General features: G+C 35.6%; 1 protein-coding gene across 2 annotated transcripts in view; it reads right to left on the bottom strand.

Annotated features, from left to right (window-relative positions):
• The window catches only part of PKN2 (protein kinase N2), a 123600-nt gene that overhangs the window by 76767 nt on the left and 25640 nt on the right, over positions 1-21193 (bottom strand). The window lies entirely within an intron of this gene.

Raw genomic sequence — 21193 nt, 5'->3', positions numbered from 1 at the left:
CCTGACTGGGAATCAAACCACAGTTGTTTGGTTCAAAGGCCCACACTCAATTCACTGAGCTACACCAGCCAGGGCAAAATAGTAGATTTTCAATATCCTATGACTTCAGGTTAGATCCAGTGCCTAAACTATGAATCTTGAGCAAGTTATTTAACCTTTCCAACACTGAATTTAATTGCCTATATAATCTAAATAATAATATTGACTATACCTTTCAGAGATATTATGATAATTCAAAATAGTATAAATGTAGCTCTACATATAATTCATGGCCCATGTAGTCAGTAAGTGAAAAATTATTAAGTTCCACACTGAGATAAAATTATACTTTATCACCCTGGCTGGTGTAGCTCAGTGGATTGAGCTCGGGCCTGAGAACCAAACAACCGTGGTTCGATTCCCAGTCAGGGCACATGCCTGGGTTGCAGGCCAGTTCTCAGCAGGGGACACACGAGAGACAACCATACATTAGTATTTCTCTCCCTCCCTCCTTCCCTTTCCCTCTAAAAATAAATAAATAAAATGTTTAAAAATTACTTTATCTTCTATATGAAAGCTCTTAAAAATAAACTAATATTGGCAAAAATAAAATAAAGTTATATCCTTTTGACCATTTTTTAGTTCATGAATTATATGCATGAAGGCTTGGGGGAGACATGCATTAGTCCACAAGAGACTATATTCAGATTTTTATATTTTCATGACTAACTATTCCAACTAATAACTTGATTGACTCATTACAAAAACATCAGTACTACAAAATATATCTATTGGGTTGGCCAGAAAGTGTGTATAGTTGTTTTTTTTTTTTGTGAAATAAAAGACACCCTTTTCATTTTTACCAATAACTCTACTGATTTGGATGTTTTGAGTAAGTCAGCTATCTCCTGCTATTGACTTTTAGTGGGTAGAGGCCAGGGGTGCCGCTAAACATCTTCCAATGCATAAGACAGCCCCACAGCACAGAATTACTTGGCAAAAATGTCAACAGTACCAAGAAACTTCGCAAACCGTTTCTGACACGTTCAATCAGTCACAACACCTTCTCTATACACTGCAGATTTTTTTCCACTTTAGTTGTATTTTTACCTTTCTTGGAATAATAAAGCATAATGTGCCACCAATGTTGTGTATTTTCTTCCATCTTCAATATTAAAATGGCTGCACAAAATTCACCAATTTGGTTTTTTTTTAAATGATGCTGATATGACAGCTGTCACAATACAATCTAACAAAGTTGTTTTGAATGAAGTTAAAGACAACTAAGCAGTACTAGAGCACTTGTATGGAAAAAAACTAAACAAACTTTTTCGCCAACCAAATAAATTATGTCCTACTGATAGAAGCTAAGATTATACACAGCATCAGTTATTAATCTTAAATTAACAATCAATTCAGGTAAGCACATCTAAAAGACCCAAAGTTATGTTCTAGCTACTTGTATATCATTTAATATTTTAAACTCCCTTATTATATATAATACTCTCAGTGTTAAAATTACTAATTTCTGAAAAATAATAAGCTAAAGATAATGTTTACTTTTTTGAAAGAGAAATTAAATTTGTGAAGGACATAGAAAAGAGAGACATTCCAACTTCCGGCCAAGATGCAGATATAGGTAGACAGACACACTATGCCTCCTCGCACAACCAAAATAATGACAACAAAAATTTAGAAACAAAAAAACAACAACCAGTACTGACAGAAAACTGAACTGTATAGGAAGTCTGACAACCAAGGAGTGAAAGAAGAAACATTCAAATCAGTACAAGGGCTGGAGCCGGGTGGCCAGGTGGAGAGGAGTTGCGGCAAAGCAGTGGCTAGTGGAACCAGAGAGGCGGCGATAGTGGAGGGGTGTGGCCCACAAGGTGGCTGGTGGACCAAGTGGTCCCACATTTGCATGCAGATAAACCAGGAGGAACAACTGGGAAGTGAGACACACGGCACAATCCAGGGTCCTACTGAGGGAAAATAAAGCCTCAAAACACTGATTGAAAGCACCTGTGGGGGTTGAGGTGCTGGGAGAAGCTCCCAGCTTCACAGAAGAGTTTGTTGGAGAGACCCACAGAGTCCTAGAATGTACACAAGCACACCCATATGGGAATCAGCACCAGAAGGGCCCACTTACTTGGGGGAAGCAGGGGAAGGGACTGAAGTCTGGCAGAGAACAGAGCAAGTGCCATCATTCCCTATCAGACTCCTCCCCAACATACAGCATCACAACCCAGCAACATGGGTTGCCCCGCCCTGGTGAACACCTAAGCCTCTGCTCCTCACTATGTAACAAGCATATGAAGAAAAAAAAAAAGTCCCAAATGAAAGAACAGATCAAAGACCCAGAAAAATACAACTGAGCGACAAAGAGATTAGCCAACCTATCAGATGCACAGTTCAAAGCACTGGTGATCAGGATGCTCACAGAATTGGTTGAATTTGGTCACAAATTAGAAGAACAAATGAAGGCTACGTTAAGTGAAATAGAGGAAAATGTACAAGGAACCAATAGTGATGGAAAGGAAACTGGGACTCAAATCAATGGAGTGGACCAGAAGAAAGCAAATAATGGCCAAACAGAAAAGAGTCAAGAAGCAAGAATTCAAAAAAAATGAGGAGAGACTTAGGGATCTTCAGGACATCTTTAAATGTTCCAACATCCGAATTATAGGGGTACCAGAAGGGGAAGAAGAACAGCCACCAGTGGAAAACTTATTTGAACAAATAATAAAGGAGAATATCCCCAATCTGGCAAAGGAAATAGACTTCCAGGAAATCCAGGAAGCTCAGAGTCCCAAAGAAGTTGAACCCAAGAAGGAACACACCAAGGCACATCATAATTATATTAGCCAAGATTAAAATGAAGGAAAGAATCCTAGAAGCAGCAAGAGATAAGGGGGCAGTCACCTACAAAGGAGTTCCCATCAGACTGTCAGCGGATTTCTCAAAAGAGACCTTACGGTTAAGAAGGGGCTGGAAAGAAGTATTCCAAGTCATGAAAAGCAAGGACCTACATCCAAGATTGCTCTATCCAGCAACGCTTTCATTTAGAATGGAAGGGCAGATAAAGTGCTTCTCAGATAAGGTCAAATTCAAGGAGTTCATCATCACCAAGCCCTTATTATATGAAATGTTAAAGGGACTTACCTAAGAAAAAGAAGATAAAAAAAATATGTATAGTAAAGTGACAGCAAACTCACAATTACTAACAACCACACCTAAAACAAAAACAAAAGGCAAACAACTACAACAGGAATAAAACCACAGAAATGGAGATCATATAGAGGGTTAGCAACATGGGAGTTGGAGGGGGAGAGAGGGGAAAAAGGTACAGAGAATAAGTAGCATAGATGGTAGGTAGAAAATAGTGGGAGGGTAAGACAGTATGGGAAATGTAGAAGCTAAAAAACTTGTAAGTATGATACATGGACATGAACTAAAAGGGGGAATGTGGGTGGGAGAGGCTGTGCAGAGTGTAGGGAAGAGAGGAAAATGGGACAACTGTAATAGCATAATCAATAAACTATATTAAAAAAAGAAAAGAGATACATTTCACTGTGCACCCTTTAACTTACCCTTTGAACCACAGGCGTAATTAATTCAAAGATTTTTCTTTAATTTCTTTGGGAATTCATAGTAAGTTCTATTTAAATTGTTGATGCAAATACTTTTTCCATCTAATCCTTAACCTCTAAAAAAAACCTTGTGCCAATAGGCACACTATGCAAAAATGAAGCAGTTGTTCTATAAATCTGTTTCTAAGCTTTTGAAGACCAAGAATCCCTTTGAAACTTTGCAAAACAAAACAAAGTAAACAAAACACGGTAGAACAAAGAAAGCTACAAGTTTGTACATATAATTACCAGGTTCCACAAATTTTAAGACTAATTACCAGGATAGATGATCTATACCTATTAGCCTTAAATGTGATTCTTATCTGTATGGATATAGAAAGGTCTACCTGAACCAAAATAATGTCTAATTTTTTTTACAATCTATAATAGAATATAACTCCTATCAACAATTTATTCAGTTTCCAAAGTTTATAAATGCACCTTGAGCTAGTTATCAAAACACTAGCATATATGACTACATCACATGAAATGCTTTCACAAACTTGTTCTTTAACATTATGTACTAAGCCAGAGGCTTCCTGAACTTCTTGGTCCCTGGTGACCTTAGTGTTTCAGTGATATTTTACTTATGCCCCACAGGCCAAAAGACAGACATACCTAACAATTCCATTAATTAAGTAGTAAAGTCCAAATAACTTAATAAATACGTATAACGTAGAAGATGTTTGAAATGATACCACTTGAAAGGAAAAAATTACATCTTATTTCATTCTTTAATAAGCACAGTTACTTATTAATGGGATGTAGCTGCTTGTTGGGTTAAGTACTTTCACAATTTCTCAAACCTTAAAATCATATTGGATAGTCTCACCTTCATTTCCCGTTCCATCATACAAAAGGAATGTAGAATAATCTAAATGAAACTTACTGACTCCAGTTAGTTCACATGGTAACCAACAAACTGTGTCACTGTGTTGCCCTAAAAATTTAAAACATACTACAGTATCTTGAGAGTTTGCTGAGGTACCCTCAAATGCTTTGGTGCTTAGTCTGAGAATCATGGTCCTAAAAGGCTATTAAAACAACAACAACAAAACCCCCCACTACTATAGGAAAATATCTTGTTTTTGAAGTGAACCCTTTGAAGGCCCTTGCTGACTTCAACTCCCATTTCTTTTCAACTTGCTTCCTAAATGCCAATGAAATTACAGAAGTTCACTGACGAAAACAGTAAGTTCACTGACGAAGACAATCTTTCTTGATTCAGCTACTAGACATGGTGCACCTTTCAGATATATTAACTTTGTTTCAAAAAACTTTATTTTTATTGTTGACAGTAATACAGATGTCCCCAATTTTTCCCCCTTTGCCCACCTCCACCCAGCCCTTGCCCCGCCCCCTGCCTTCCTTCAGGCCATCACCACACTGTTGTCTGTGTCCCTGGGTTATATATGTCTGCTCTTTGGCTAATCCCTCACCGTCTTTCATGCAGTGTCCCCTGCCCCCTCCCCTCTGACAGCTATCAGTCTCTTCCATGTATTCATGCCTCTGTCTGTTTGTCTGTTTGCTTTCTTCTTTCTTCAACTACCTCTTCCTTCTGGCTTCATTGTTCTGCTAACTTTTACTTTCTCTAAGTTCACTACAATTCTTCCCAGGAAAGAATTTCCTGCCCATGCGCTTTCTTGGAATTTATATTAAATGTCTCTCCTATATGTGCTAATAATATGGATCCTGTTTAAACAAGCATCCATTTTCTTATCTGACCCCCACAAAGACTATGAGCAATTTGAGGGCTGGGCTTATGCTTGGCAGAGTAGTTTTGTTTTCTTAATGATTATTATACTATTTAACATTCTTCTCTTAAAATTCAGAAAAATCTGTCACTGCTGAGGAAGTCATACTTTCCTATTTCTGATAATACTCCAAGCTCAAGGACAAAACTGATATTCAATCATAGCATACTTAACATGTTTGCTTTCCATAGCATAATCATAATCATATATTTACTGAATTTTCATAATCATATATTTACTCCTGCCTTTTGTTGTGGTCAAACATCTTTTGGAAAGGAGCAGAAGATACATACAATATAACCAGTAATTTAAGAGGAAAAAAAGAAATGCCTTCTGAGGGCAGAGAGGAAAATTTACCATACTTTCCATTATTTTTTTCCTAAAAATTTTAGTTGCAATAAACTGTGAAAATTATTGGAAAATGTGATTTTCTTGCATTTGAAACTGAAATAAGATATCCTAATCTATTAAAAATTATGTCTCTATCCCTCTAAAAATTTATCAGAAATGCCAGGAACCAGTACTGGGCAATTACATAATATTCTTGATGTAGGGAAGATAAATTAGCCTCTGGAATATAAATTGCTATTTAACTAGTGAAAATCTCAGTGCTAATCTCAGTATGAATACGTTATATCACAACAGTAGTAACTATGTATATCATCTACATTGTATTAACTTGTTTACAAGCTTAATACTTTTATCCACCATTCACAATTCTTTCTTACTCTATAAAATATCATCCTTTCTCCAAAACTAAATAGAATATACCTTTTCAACTTTTAAAAACAAAGTTAGATCCAACTTCTAATCACAAACTCCCTTTAAAATTCATTAATATGCCCAGAAAGAATAGAGATAAAAGATAAAAAAGAACTAATTCTAAACATATCCTAAGCATAAAACTAAACTTAAATTTTAAGAGTATTCACGATCCTATACCAACTATCTAGATGTAAAAGAAACCCCATAATTCTTATATCTTTTATCACTGAAACCACAAGCTTAGCCATTTTGTTCTAGTCAAGTTTACTGAACACTGTGCTGTTTACATTTTTTACCATGTTTGTTACATCATATACCTTTCCCCATCAATCTAAATTCATAATCACAAAGTATTTGCTCAAAAAATATTTCTAGTTAAGCATAATTAATCCTACCAATTTCTAATGTACTTTAAACTTTGTATCATCTATATCCTTAATTCAGTCATTTAATCCGATGGGTCAAATATGAACATAAGGAAACAGTGGAATTAATACCATTTATAGAACAATCAAAATAATTTTTGGCTAAGTAGATTTCAAGTAACTAAATAAATATAGAAAGAGAGACCTGAATGAGTAAGAAACAAAGAGTAAAAATTAGATGGATTTCAAAGGAACCAAAATAAATTTAAAACTCAGTAGGTAGATTAAATAGCAGAATAGCCCAAGATAATGAATTGGTATATGGCAGGTAGATAACTGAGAAAGTACTCTGAATTCATTACACAGAGATATAAGAAGTTAAAAAGCATGGAGATTAAATAAGAAGACCTAAGATCCATCTACTAAGAGCTCCAGAGTAAGAGAATAAAGAAAATTGGGAGAAGCACTACATGAAGCAATAAATGGGTAAGAATTTTCCAGAAGTGAAGAATGATATATATCCTCAGACTGGTATAGATCACATCAGGATGCAAATGAGATAAATAAAAACAACAACAAAAGTAAACCCAGAGAAAAAGCATTTATCTACAAGTGAATGACAACTGGGTGAACATAAGACTTTTCCTCACTCACAACAGAAACCCCAAACTAACAAACTTTTATAGGATGTTCAACTTTTATCTTAAGATCTTCTTATATTACTAAGGTTTTCTCTAAAATTACCACAAAAAAGTGCTTCGAAATATTAACATTCTCAGGTAAATTACTGATGAACTATCCCATAGTCCATGTTATACTTATATCAATACCCTGTTCATTAATCATGTATGTTGACTTCATTAAAGAAAATTATGCTGTGGAGAAAGAGACTGTACTATTTTTAACCTCTTAAACTGACAACAATCCTGCTGTAAGTCCTAAGTGTTTAGAAAAGTTAAAAATAAAGTTTACAAATAGCAGGGCTTTAAACCAACTTATAGAAAAGAGAAATGTCCTGGATGTCCTAACAGAAAATTTCAAATAACCTAGAGAGTAAGGAAAGGTTTCTCTTATTTGTGTCCTTTAATATTCCATAGCAATGTCCAGCCTGACATATTGTTGCTATGTACACAATGTTTTATTTCAAAATATGTTTAAAATAAGAATTGGGTGGGTGGGGTGGGCAGTGGAAAGCCTGGAAGGAAAGATTAAAATATTAACAATAACTATCTCTGGGTACAAAAAATTAAAAGAAAATTTTACTCTTTTATTCAAAGTATGCTATATTTTCTTTTTTAAAAGCAATGAATATACATTGCCTGTCTAATAAGGAGGAAAATACATTATTTTCAAAAAGCCAAAAGTAACTTTCACTTTCAATTTTGGCAGATGTACAAGCTTATAATGATATCTTACAATCTATAGTATATTTGCAATTTAACTAGGTTATTTTGAGTCAATATGGTTCTACTGCAAAGTATGAAGCTATATATTCCACTTAAATTAGATCACATCACATGCCAGCCAAATATTTCAAATATGCAAATATGTTAATATATATTTGATACATACAACTATTTTTATTTATGAAATTGTGATCTATACACTAAAACACAAACTGGCATTTTCAATTTATTGCATTTCAACAAACTCACAGTGAAGAAAAACACTAAAATAAGAACAGGACTGAATTCAAAGAACAAAATGAAGAAAAAAGTTTGTCACTTATGATCCAGTACTACATTAAGGTAGAGAGAGGAAAGGATGTTTACTCCTCACTGGCTAAGTTCCCACAGAATAAGTGAAAAAGCTGTTACTTTCTCTATGATAGAAATATAGAAAGTCTAACCTGATAAATGCCAGGAAATGTTAAAAAACCCATAAAAACTCACTGGGTACAGTGATTCATATACTGTTTAGCTAGAAGGAATTTCAAAGATCATGCAGCCTAACTCCCTTGATTTTAGTTTTGAGGAAAGCAGGCTCAAAGCAGCTAAGCAGCTTGCCCAGAGTCATAAAGAAATGTCACTGACTTGCCTGAGTTTAGCATAATAATTTCCTGATTCCTCGCTTGGTGTTAAGTCCACAGTGCTTTCTTAGGTAAGATGTCTCTGCAATATCCATTTCTCTATACTTGAACTACACCTAGACCTAACTGAGACTTGCATTAATTAACTGGTATGGCCTTAAAGCAGGGATATCAGCAGGACATATTTTATTTTTCTCCCTACCTTTGCTTTAATCCAATCTTTTGTGTCTCAGGGGAGAATGTTCTCAACCAGAAAGCAAGAAACCCATTATAACACCAGCTCTCTGTCATCAACTATGCAACCTAAGAATGTTATCCCTTCTTTCTGTACCTGTTTGCTTATCTGCAAAATGATGCTTGGCTTTCCTGACTGAGTTTTTTAAAACTTCATTTAGTCAAAACATTCACTGAATGCTAGGTAAAGGAAATGGCTCAATTCTGCTTTCTTTCAGGTATTCAATTTAAATGATGATGGACATGAAAACCAAACAATCTGAAGAAGCAGAAAAGCTTTACACAAATACAAGTCTTACTGTGTGTGTATACGCACACACACTAGAGATAGATGACAGAAGGCTTGGTTAGAATATAGTACAATGGAAAGAACTAAGTACTTGGAGTTAGGCTGAGCCTGTTTAAATTCTGATAATGAACCATGTTAAAGTTTAAATCTCACCATCTATAAAACAGAATTACTAGAACTATCTTGACTGTATTATTTTTAAGTTTCATGATGGCTATGTCCAGGACTAAGAAGTATGCTCTCATAGCAATAGTATGGTTGCTGGCACACAGTCAGCACTGCTTTAGCAGACAGTGCAAAGTGCTATCCTGTCACATGAAGAGAACAAATAGGACAAAAAGTCACACTAAGAATGGCAATGCAGAGAGAAAGAGCCTGGACCCTGACAGCTTTATTGAAGCTATACAAGTCCTGGCATATCTACTTTAGACTCCCTGTTATAGATGAAATGTAAACCCCTAGTAAACTAAGGATCATATAGAGACTTATGGGCCAATATAAAGAATTGGGCTTTTACTCTGAGTGAAATGGGGGTAGGACTTAGACAAAGAAGTGAAATGGTATGTTCCTGTGCTAAGACAGGTTTAAGAGGTGGCAGAAAAAAGGAAAACTCATTATCAAGCTATGGTAGATGATCACAAAATGGCCCCAATGAATCCTGCCTTCCTGCATTCACATCATCATGTAGCCCTACTTCTACACGGACTCATGGCTCCCCTTTTGATTTACTCTGACTGTAAGTGGGATGGTAGTGACATTCTGATGGGCAGGGAGTTCCAAGTACAGTCCTCAAGAGAATATACAGCTTCTTTTTGCTCTTAAAAATCCACCTTCTATTTAAAGAAGTCCAGACTATTCTGGTAGAGAGAAGGGCCCTGGAGAATGAGAGAGACCATGTGAAGAGAGGCCATGTGGAAGAGAACCAAAGCAACCCAGCTGTTCTAGCGTTGGACAACATGTGAGTGAGGCCATAGTGGCCATTCCAGTCTAGCTTAGGTTAGCCACCAGCTAAATGCAGCTGCATAAGTGAGTGCAGGCCAGACCAGCAGTAGAAACACCTGCTATACCCACAGAAATGGGTGTGGGTTTGTTATACGGAGATGAGTTTGTGATCTATAATAGATGTGATACAGAGGCTACTGCAGTAAACCAGACAAAAGATGGTAACTTTAAGGACTGTCTTCAATTACAATGACTAATTACTTTGTATCCACTGCCAATAGATAAAAAGTATAACAATATAATTTGAGGGACAGGGGTGTTAATAACATTATCATATTAAAAAACACAAAATCTTCTTCCCCACTTTTTGCACCCCTACACACAGTCACTCTGAAAAGAAAGTAGGAAGAAACAACAATCTTTACCTTAAAAAAACAAACCAAAATATAAAGTCATTACTTTTAAAAACAGACTTGCTTTAAAAAATTGCCTTGCTTCCCCATCATTCCTGTCATGAACTAAACATAAGCTGCACATGGGCAAAAGCATCCACTCTTTCGATTCACTGACTGGTCTGAGCAGTCATGGGATTGAAGTAGGCCCTTTCAGATCTCCTTTTCAGGGACTGACAGAATTCTCCTTGGGAACACCAGCTGCAAAGAAAATAAAAATCTAAAGCTATTGATAGAGAGAAGTGCCTTTCTTCCCATAGATAGACAGGAAACAAAGCTAACCTGGAAAGCAAAGGTGAGACTTAAAGAAAAAAAAGGATGACTGGGGACACAGGTTGAGCACCTAAATCCAATCATACTTAAAGCAAACATACTCTATACCCTTAAACTTTTTAGTCAAAATGCCAACCAACCCCTTTTGGCTTGAGTTAGTATGCTTAAGATTTATCTTACCACAAATCAGAATCCTAAGTAATGCGATATATATAGTTCCTACTTTGAAACATGAAATTTTATCTCTCTAATTTAGAAATGGTAACTGCAATTCCAGATCTCTATATATGATTTTTTTTCCAGTATCAGGATCAATGTTCCTTTAAAGTATCTGTATATTCTACAGTTCTACATAACCTCGTTTTAAACCACAAAATGAAACCTAATGGGTCAGATTTCCACCCTTGTTTCAAAGGATGTCACTAGTAAATTTCAGTCTTATTTTGTATATGCCTCTCCTTGAGTTTCTGTGAAATGTTTCTTATCTCACCCAAACCGTGTTATTCTAGTGAGATCTTCAATGTTCTTACGTGATCCTATATGCCTGGCCACAGTTAAATGAGATGGGCACCTAAGTAAGCTAAATCGTAGTATAATGTCTCATGCCCTGGCCAAACAGGCCTGATCCACTCACCTACTGATGGACATCTCAGTTGTTTCCAATTATAAACAAAGCAGCTATAAGCATCCACATGCACATTACAGAAAGAAATATTTGTGTGTAAATACACACAATGGAATACGTACATCTCCTTGTTCTACCTGATGAGAATGAGAGCCTAAAAGAAAAGATAACCCAGTAGCAACAAATGTACCTAGTGCCTAGATCTTGGTTTCTAATAGTAGTCTCCAGAGGTGTGGGCAGGGAGAGACTCCAAGGAGATCTGGCTCATTTTAGGACTGGGACACACAACGTAAGCCTTGAGCATCTAATAATGCAAAAGACTAAAAAGCATTCAAAACAAAATAAAAATTTCCACATTGATAGAAGTATGTCAAAGGAACACAAGAACCAGCTGGGAGAGAGGGAGGGAGGGAGGGGGAGAGGGAGGGAGGGAAGGAAGGAAGGAAGGAAGGAAGGAAGGAAGGAAGGAAGGAAGGAAGGAAGGAGGGAGGGAGGGAGGGAGGGAGGGAGGGAGGGAGGGAGGGAAGGGAAGGGAAGGAAGGGAGGGAAGGGAGGGAAGGGAGGGAGGGAGGGAGGGAGGGAGGAAGAAAAATAGAAGGAAGGAAGAAATATAGAAGGAAGGAAAGTAGGAAGGGAGGGAAGAACAAAGTCAGGCGGAAAGAGATAATTAAAAATAAGGATAGTACTCTAAGGGGCCTGTGGGACAACACCAAGCGTACCAACGGTTGTATACCTGGGACCAGAAGACTAGAAATACAGATCCAAAAAGCACAAGAGAGATTCCATAAAACTGTCAGTTGATATCTCAACAAACACTTTGCAGACCAAAAGGAAATGGCAAATATACTCCAACTGAAGAAAAGGAAGGACTTAAAACCAAGATTACTCTACCCAACAAGGTTATCATTTAGAATCGAAGGACATACAAAGATCTTCCTACACAAGAAAAAGGTAAAAACATTCATCACCACCAAACCAGTATTATAAGAAATGTTAAAGGGACTTCTTTAAAAAGAAGGAAAAAAAGATGAAAAACATGTATAATAAAACAGCAGTTAACTACATACCTATCAACCATTACTTTAACCCTAAATGGATTAAATGATCCAATCAAAAGACATAGGGTGGCTGAATGGTAAGAAACAAGACCCTTACATATGCTGTGTACAAGAGACTCATTTCAGATCAAAAGATACACACAGACTATGAAAAAGACTCATTTCAGATCAAAAGACACACACAGACTATGAAAAAGACATTTTATGCAAATGGGAAAAACAAAGAAGACTAGAGTAGCAATACTTCAATATTAAACCAGACAAAACAGACTTAAAAACAAAGGCTATACCAAGAGACAAAGAAGGATCCAGAAATTTCCTTCTCAGGTATTTATCCAAAGAAACCCAAAACACATTTGAAAAAGCATATGCATCTCTCCATGTTCACTGTAGCATTATTTATAATAGTCAAGATATGGAAGCAACCTAAGTGTCCATCAGGAGATGAATGAATAAATAAAATGGAATATTACTCAGCTGTAAAAACAAAAGAAAAAGAAATCTCACCATCTGTGACAACATGGATGGGCCTACAAAGGTATTTATTATGCTAGGTGAAATAAGCCATACAAAGAAGGGCAAATACTTTATGATTTTACTTTTATGTGGCATCTGGAAAACCAAATAAACAAATAAGCAAAACAGAAACAAACTCATAGATACAAAGAAAATTTTGATGGTTGCCAGATGGGTGGGAGGTTAAGGAAATGAGTAAAAAAAAAAAGAGAGAAGGAATTAAAATGTGTAAATTGACAGTTATAAAAATAGTCATGTGAACATAAATTACAGCAGAGGATATAGTCAATAATATTGTAGTAACTATCCATGTATGGTGTCAGATGGGTACAGGGTGATCAAGTTATTAAGTTATTTAAATGTTTAATTACTATGCTGTACACCTAAAATTAATATAATTGTGTGTCAACAGTAATAAAAAATAAAAAATTATTTAAAAGTAAAAGACAATCCTAAGACTGAAGGGTAGAAAGAAGGCAGATGAGTTAGCAACTTCAGGTCTTGAGGAAAACAAGGTGGCAAATTCTCTGGGTTTTCTTTTCGTCACTGATTTTTCCACAGTTGGTGCCAGAGAAACCTGCGATCCAGACCCTCCAAGACCAAGGTGCAAAAAAAAAAATCTTTGGACAAGAGCCACCCGATCTCATCAGCAAGGACCATGGATGCTCCCCATCTTTGCACACTGAGATACTGAGTGGGAGTCTGGACTTCTCATTTGGCAACTCCAGGTGTTCCAGTGTAATGTGGAAAGCATTAGCATTCTGGGGCAACGCTCACTTTCCCTGCTAGTGCGGTGCCAGTGGACATGAAGTGGGCATCCTGAATTCCTGCTCTCTCTCTGAGACTATCAGGGTCCAAAATGGGGCTCTTTTTTCTTATCAATAAAGACACATCAACAGAGACCAAGTAGGAAGTGTGGTCTCCTTTCTGCCACACTGAGGTAGCAGAGGGCCTGGTATGTGGCATTCCTTCCCTTCAGGGCAACATAAGTAGAGACCAAATAGGGAATCTGTACTTCTACTTCACATAAGTAGGCCAATCAGGGTGATGATCCCTGACCCCAACAGCATGGTATCAGCAGAGACCCACCCCTATATCTAGCAGTAAGAGATGACCCAGGGTGACACTCCCATCACCCACTTGGAGGGTATCACCGCACAATGAATGGTTTTGCTCCCCATTTAGCAATAGCAGGTAGTCTGAGGTGGCAATCCCCTCTTCCAATATTGTGTTGTTGTAAAGACCAAGTGTGGACCAAGTCAAGAATTTTACTCTTATTTAGCAGGGAAAGGCAGTGTACCTCACTACTCCAATAAGATGGTACAGTAGAAGCCAGAGGATCTTGGAGAGAACTGGAGAAAAGAATTCTGTAAGCCTATGTAAAATATCCTAGGCAGAACCAGAACTTGGCAGAACCAACTCATACATTAAGGTGACTAAATTAATATACAAAAGTGTTTGAGAAATAAACAATATCATGAATCCCAGATTTTCAGAGTGGCTTTCAGGAAGAACACAAAGCAAACCAGAGTAACACTGCAAAGACTGAAAATAAGTTATCATTGAAACCATGGCCCATGAAAGTAGGCCAGGACCTGTGTGCTAAAGTTAAATAGAGTGATACTTGCTAAAATAGAACATTTCAATAGGATACAGATCTTCATAATAGCCAAAATGTCTGACATAATTTTAAAAGAAAATTACTAATCCAAGAACAAAGAAAATGACAAACTGAATGTAAAATGACAGTAAGTATATGCCAGCCCTGAGATGACTCAGATGTTGAAAATAACTGACTAGGATTTTAGAGTAATCATCATAAAAATGTTTGAACAAACAATCATAAACATTCTTAAAACAAATGAATAGAAACCTCAGCAAATAATAGAAGATACAAAAATGAACTCAAACATTTGAGAACTAAAAACTATAATAAATAAAGTAAAAAGCTCACTTGATGGGCTGAATTGTAGATTAGAGATAAGAGACAAAAAAAAATCATTAAACTTGAAAACACACGAATAAAACTTAGCCAATCTGAACAACAGACTGAAAAGGAAATAGAAAGGGAACAAACTGAAAAAAGTGAACAAAGCATATAATCCTATAGAATATTAATAACAGATATGCCACTGGTGTCTCTGAAGTCCCAAAAGGAAAACAGAAAGTGTGTCTAAAAAATATGTGAAAAAATAATGGTTAATTCCCAAATTTTGGAAAAATGCATAAATTTACAGATTCAAGAAAGTAAAGAGATACCAAAAAGGATAAATTCAAAGACACCCAAGATACATCAAATCAAAATTATGAAAACTATAAAGAAAACATTTTTGAAAGCAACTAAAGAGAAATCATGCATTTTTCAACAGAAACTATGGAAGCCTGAGTAAAATAGCGTAACATTTTAAGTACTGAAAGCAAAGAACTGTCAATCTCAAATTCTACACCCAGTGAAAATATGCACCAGGAATTAAAGGGGAACCAAGATTTCTCAAACAAAGAAACTCAGATCAGCAAAGAATGGCTAAAAGTTCCCAAAACTAGAAAGAAATGATAACTGAAGGAGGTTTTGTAACTACATAAGGAAAGAAGATAAAATAAATAGAAACCACTTTAAAAAATGGCGACACACTCAAAAACATTCTAAATAAATTGAAATGGAATTTTAAAATGTTCAAGTAGCCCACAGGTAGGCAAGAAAAGGAGGAAACAAGTAATAATTTAACAATATAACATAGCCTACTGTATAACATATATATATATATATATATACACACACACACAATAGCTATGGCTAAGCTCTTATATAGCACAATTATTTAAGATGTTAATATAAAAAAACAGATTGGCACAGTAGATTGAAAAACTATGACCTAACTATATGCTATCTACAAGACTGTAACTTTGAACATCACGACATAGGTAAACTGAAAGAAAAAGTATATGTTATATGAACATTAATAAAAAATAAGAGCAGAAGTTGCTATATTAATATCAGTTAATATAGACTGCAATGAAAAGAGAATTATTAGGGCAAAAGAGGGTCATTACAAAATGATAAAAGGATCCATCCAAAAAAAAGATATAGTGATCCTAAATGTGGAAACAGAATTGTAAAATAGAGAAACAAAAACTGATAAAACTGAGAAAGAAAAAAATAGAGAAATATACAATTACAGTTGGGGACTTCGAGATTCCTGTTTCAGCAACAGAGAACTACCACCAGAGAGAAAATCAGCAAGCAGACAGAAGAAATGAGCAACACCATCAAAAAGAGGCTTTCATCAACATTTATGGGATATTCCACTTAACAAGAACAAAATAGTTATTCTGTTTAAGCACTCATGAAACATTCACCCTGATATAACACAGCCTGGGTCATAAAACAAAATTAAATAAATTGAAAAGAACTGAAACATACAGAGTGTGTTCACTGACCATAAAGGAATCAAACTAGTCAATAATAGAAAGTCAGTAAGAAAACTTCCAAACACCTAGACATTTAAAAACATGCTTCTAAAAAATCCATGGTTCAAAGGAGAATTAAAAATAAAAAATACAAAGAAATGAATAAAAATGAAAATACAATGTATCAAAATTTGTAAGATGTAGCTAAACCCCCCATCTCAAGGAACTAAAAGTAGAAGAGCAAAATAAACTGGAAGGAGACAAAAGATGGAAACAATAAAATAAGAGCAGAAATCAATAAAATTGAAAATAGAAAATCAATGAAACTGAAGTTGTTTTTTTTTCATTAGTAAAACTGGTAACCCCCTAGCATAACTGACAAAAACAAAAAGAAAAGACACAATAACAGGAATAAAAATGATTTTACTATAAATATTACAGCCACTAAAAGAATAAGGGAACACTAAAAATAAATCTATACATATGAATCAGCAACTTAAATGACATGAACCACCAGAACTCCCCCAATATGAAACACACAATCTGAATGGTCTTATAGTTTCCCCCCCCACCCCAGAAAATAAGAGGGATTCCTTCCCAACTCCTTTTGAGCTCAGTATTACTCATATACAGGAAATGAACACAAAGACCAATTTCTCCCATGAATTTAGATATAAAAATTTTCAACAAAATATAAGAAAACTGAACCCAGTGATGAAGAAAATTATACATTATAACCCAGGGGGGTTTATTCCAGATATGGAAGACTGGCTTGATATTAAAAAAAATCCATCAATACAATTTACCATGTTAATGGAATAAAGATGAAAAATCACATGATAATACCAACTGATGCAGAAAAAGCAAATCACGAAATTCAATAGGCATTCATAATTTAAAATTCTCAGTAAACTAGTGATAAAGGAGAACTTTCTCAACTTGATAAAGAGCATCTACTTTACAATTAAATCATTTGTAATGATGAAAGACTAAATACTTTCCCCTAAGATCAGGATCAGGATGAAAATGTCTGCTCTCAGCACTCTTATTCAACACTGTGTTAGGCATTTTAACCATTTCCACAGGATAATAAGGTATACAAATTAGAAAGGAAGAAATAAAACTACCTATTAGGAGATAACAAGATCATCTTCACAGGAAATTCCAAGAAGTTTACCAGAAACTTCTGGACTAAAAGCTTTTAGCGATACAAGGTACAGAATACTTGAACATCAACTGTACTTCTTTGTATGCACAATGACTACGTGGGCATCCAAGTTAAAACACAGTATAGTTTACAATCCTTGCTTAGGTGCTCTCAGGAGGTGATCCACAGAACCTGAACACATTCCCTAACATATTCCTTATCACACTGTACTTCCCGCTTGAAAATAAGGTGAGCTCTGTAAGAGCACAGGCAATATTGATCTGTCTTGTTCAATACTGTGTCCTCAGCAGTGTTCGGCACATCATAGCTAATTAATAAATATATTTAAGGAAATTTTAAAATAAAAAATGTAATTCAACTTTCATAGGTACAAAAGCAATTTCCCATACCCAAGCCCAAAACTCTATTTACTGCCCCAAATTTTTCTAGTTATAGAAAGTTTCAGGCAAAAAGAAAAAAGTATTAGGAAACACACAGCCAGAGTCAGAAATCAAGACAATCCTCACATTTATAACATGGAAAGGTCTTTCAGTCACAAGTCATTGCTCTTTTCAATTAAGTCACATGCCTATTCAAGTACAAAAAAAATTACAAAGTACAGTCTAGATTTTTCAATTGTCCTGTTAATGACTACTTAATTTTCCTTTGTTACTTTATGTTCACACTGTAAATTCTTAGAAACTTATATACTTAAAATAGAAATAATTTTACCTTGTCAGTATTATAAACTAGAGGGCTTATTATAACTGACAAGTACTAGAGCTACCAATAACTCTAGAAGCATCTAATCACCATCCCAATAACCAATTTTTATTAATTTTCCCCTAGCAGTGGTTAACTTTTTTTCTGTATGTGGAGTAGGGGTTGGGGGTGGGGAGCAGAGATTCCAGATCTACTCTGGGATCTTCACGAAAGCAATGAAGTCTCAGAAAGTTCCATGTGTGCAAGACAGACAGGCGCACACACACACACACACACACACACACACACACACACACACACACACACAATGGCAGAAGGTTTCAGATGGTTCACAGATGCCTAAGTCCATCCAAGCACCCATGAAAGCCTAGCATTTCATTAACTAGTTACCTTCTAGTTATCGGCTATTAGGAGCCTAATATGCAAAAAAGACTTTTTAGGAAAATAATCATATTCGTAAAAAAAGCATACAATAAGACCTTGATTAACTTCCTAGAACACCTCCTTTGTACAAAATCACTCATGTTAAAAAAAATCAGTAACTTTTAAATTATATTAAGCAGAGTTCCGGATGATCAAAGAAACAAATCTTCCTCAGTGCCTGGACTCTATTCTTATACCTGTGTAAAGCATGGGACCTTCTTCATTGTGAACTTCCCCCATTCCCGAACTTATCAGAATATATAACACACAATCCCTGTTTTGTGTTCTTTGTCCTAATATAAGAAATAATGATAACAGTTTCATACACCTAGCAGTGACCATAATACTGTAACTGACACTTTTAAAAACAAAGCAAAAAGAAAAAAAATTAAAGGGCTACTTATACATTATAATTTTCTTTCCTCTCTAAATGTGAACTAAGTCATTTCCCCTAGCCAGAACTTCTCAACAGAGGCTTTATCATCTCCTAGAGGCACTGTGGAAATATGTGGAAATTCTGGTTGTAAAGATAGAGGCTGGAATGTGGGAAGTGACAGGCAGAGACAGAGACTCTGTGAAACAGAAATCCAAAAGACTCTAATAAAATAAAACTTACAAGTCCTCCAGAACAATTAAAAACAAAGGTTTTGTCACAAAAGACTATAAATGATTAAATTAAAATATAGAAATCTTTGTCATGGTTTCTGGCATTTATCACTTATTCCATTAACATGAGTCCACCCTATTATCATTATTGCTAAATTGTATAGCCAAAAAGTGGGCAAAGGACAGTAGAATATCAAATGAAGAAAAAAATGAAGCTCAAATTCTTCTATCATGATTAACCCTGCAGAGGTTGTGGTCAAAAAAATTACGTAGGTCACACGTATCCGAGAGATACATTCATTACTAATATATGCTAAAATGTGAAAAATAAAAACATTGCAAATTTGCATTTATTATATTTATATAATAAAATACATGATTTTTTATTTACTTTCAGTTACAATCTAGAATTTATTAAAAAAGGAATACAAAAACAAAGAATAAAACTTTTTCTTTTCAAATAATGGAATGGAAACATGGATATTGCTAAAAATGCAGCAAAAATGTCTTTAACATTAATTAACCATAATCTTCAATAGTTGGCTTTACATAACATTTATAACAGTCAACACAAACAATATTGCTATGTTTAAAGCATAAATACTTTTCACAGCACTTGCAAAAATATTTTGATAAGTGACTCGTTTTAGATGCATAGCACCTAACTACACCAACACTGACTTTGGGGTTTGTGGCATTTCTCAGATACAATTTAGTATCAAGTATTGCACACCCTTATGAAACTGTTATAACCAAACTGACGGCTTTAAACATTATGGGTTAACATTAGTCATGTTTAAACGCTCAGCTAGTCACAACCTTGAACCTATGTACCCAATATAACGCAACAATATTTAAGAAGAGTATGTATCTCTCCAATCAGCCATGACCTCCACAGTGTTAATTTAAAGCAGATCTGATTTATCACAAAACCTCCAATGTGCTGAAGCATTACATGTTGTTTTTAAATAACTAAGCATATATAAAATAGAGATACATAGCAGCATATCTATTTCAAGCATAATTAACAATAGGGCTTAATAAAGAGATATTATTTATTAAGGAAAAAAGCCCAGAGATGCTTTTCTTGTTGTGTGAAAGTACACAATAAAAGCCAACCAAACTAAAATTATAAACAGAGAGATAAATGTATGAAAAGACATACATGGAGGGAAGGAAGGAGGAAGAAAGAGAGAGAGGGAAAGGCAGAGAGAAGGGAATCAAATCAGGCTTAGGACCCTCATCAAATGTTTTATTTTACTGGTTGAAAAATAGAAAGCAAGTTGTCAGCTACTCAGAGGAGGTGGGGAAATCAACAATGAAACTATATAGACCAGCAGTCTCCAATCTTTTTGGCAGCATGACCGGTTTTGTGGAAGACAATTTCTCCACAGGCAGAGGAAGGGGGTGGGGTATCTGGAGGGGAGAACTGGAGGCAGAGCTCAGGCAGTAATTCGAGCAAAGGGCTTGCTCACCTCCCTGATGTGTGGCCTGGTTCCCAACTGTAGGAAGGACCTGTACTGGTTGGTCTGTAGCCAGGGGTTAGGGACTTCTAATACAGACAATACAAAAAAAGTCCCTGAGGAAGTAAATTAATTAGTCAAGTGCAGAATAAGTAACAGCTGTTTACAAACAGAAACAACAAAAGAACGAAGTGATTTTGTTGAAACAAGTTAAAAACTAGTGAGTGCTAAAATGTTATACTGCTAACAATTTGATAGAATGTGATGTATGAAAACAATTGCAAGGTTCCCAGTGCCCTTCATGTTGGTTTCCTTCCATGATATCTCTCTCTCTCTCTCTCTCTCTCTCTCTCTCACACACACACACACACACACACACACCCACCCACCCACCCACCATGAGAGTTGTATCAAGAGCCAGAGATTTCATCAAGAAGTTATTTCTAGTGTGGAAATGATAAAGGTCAGATTTCATATAGTAATTGGGGTGGAGGATAAGGAAGGGAAGAAATG

This window comes from Artibeus jamaicensis, unplaced genomic scaffold (genome assembly GCF_021234435.1).
Source record: "Artibeus jamaicensis isolate MK-2021 breed Jamaican fruit bat unplaced genomic scaffold, CSHL_Jam_final scaffold_1019, whole genome shotgun sequence".
Taxonomy (NCBI): Eukaryota; Metazoa; Chordata; class Mammalia; order Chiroptera; family Phyllostomidae; genus Artibeus; species Artibeus jamaicensis.
This window is presented reverse-complemented; position numbering and strand designations above follow the sequence as displayed.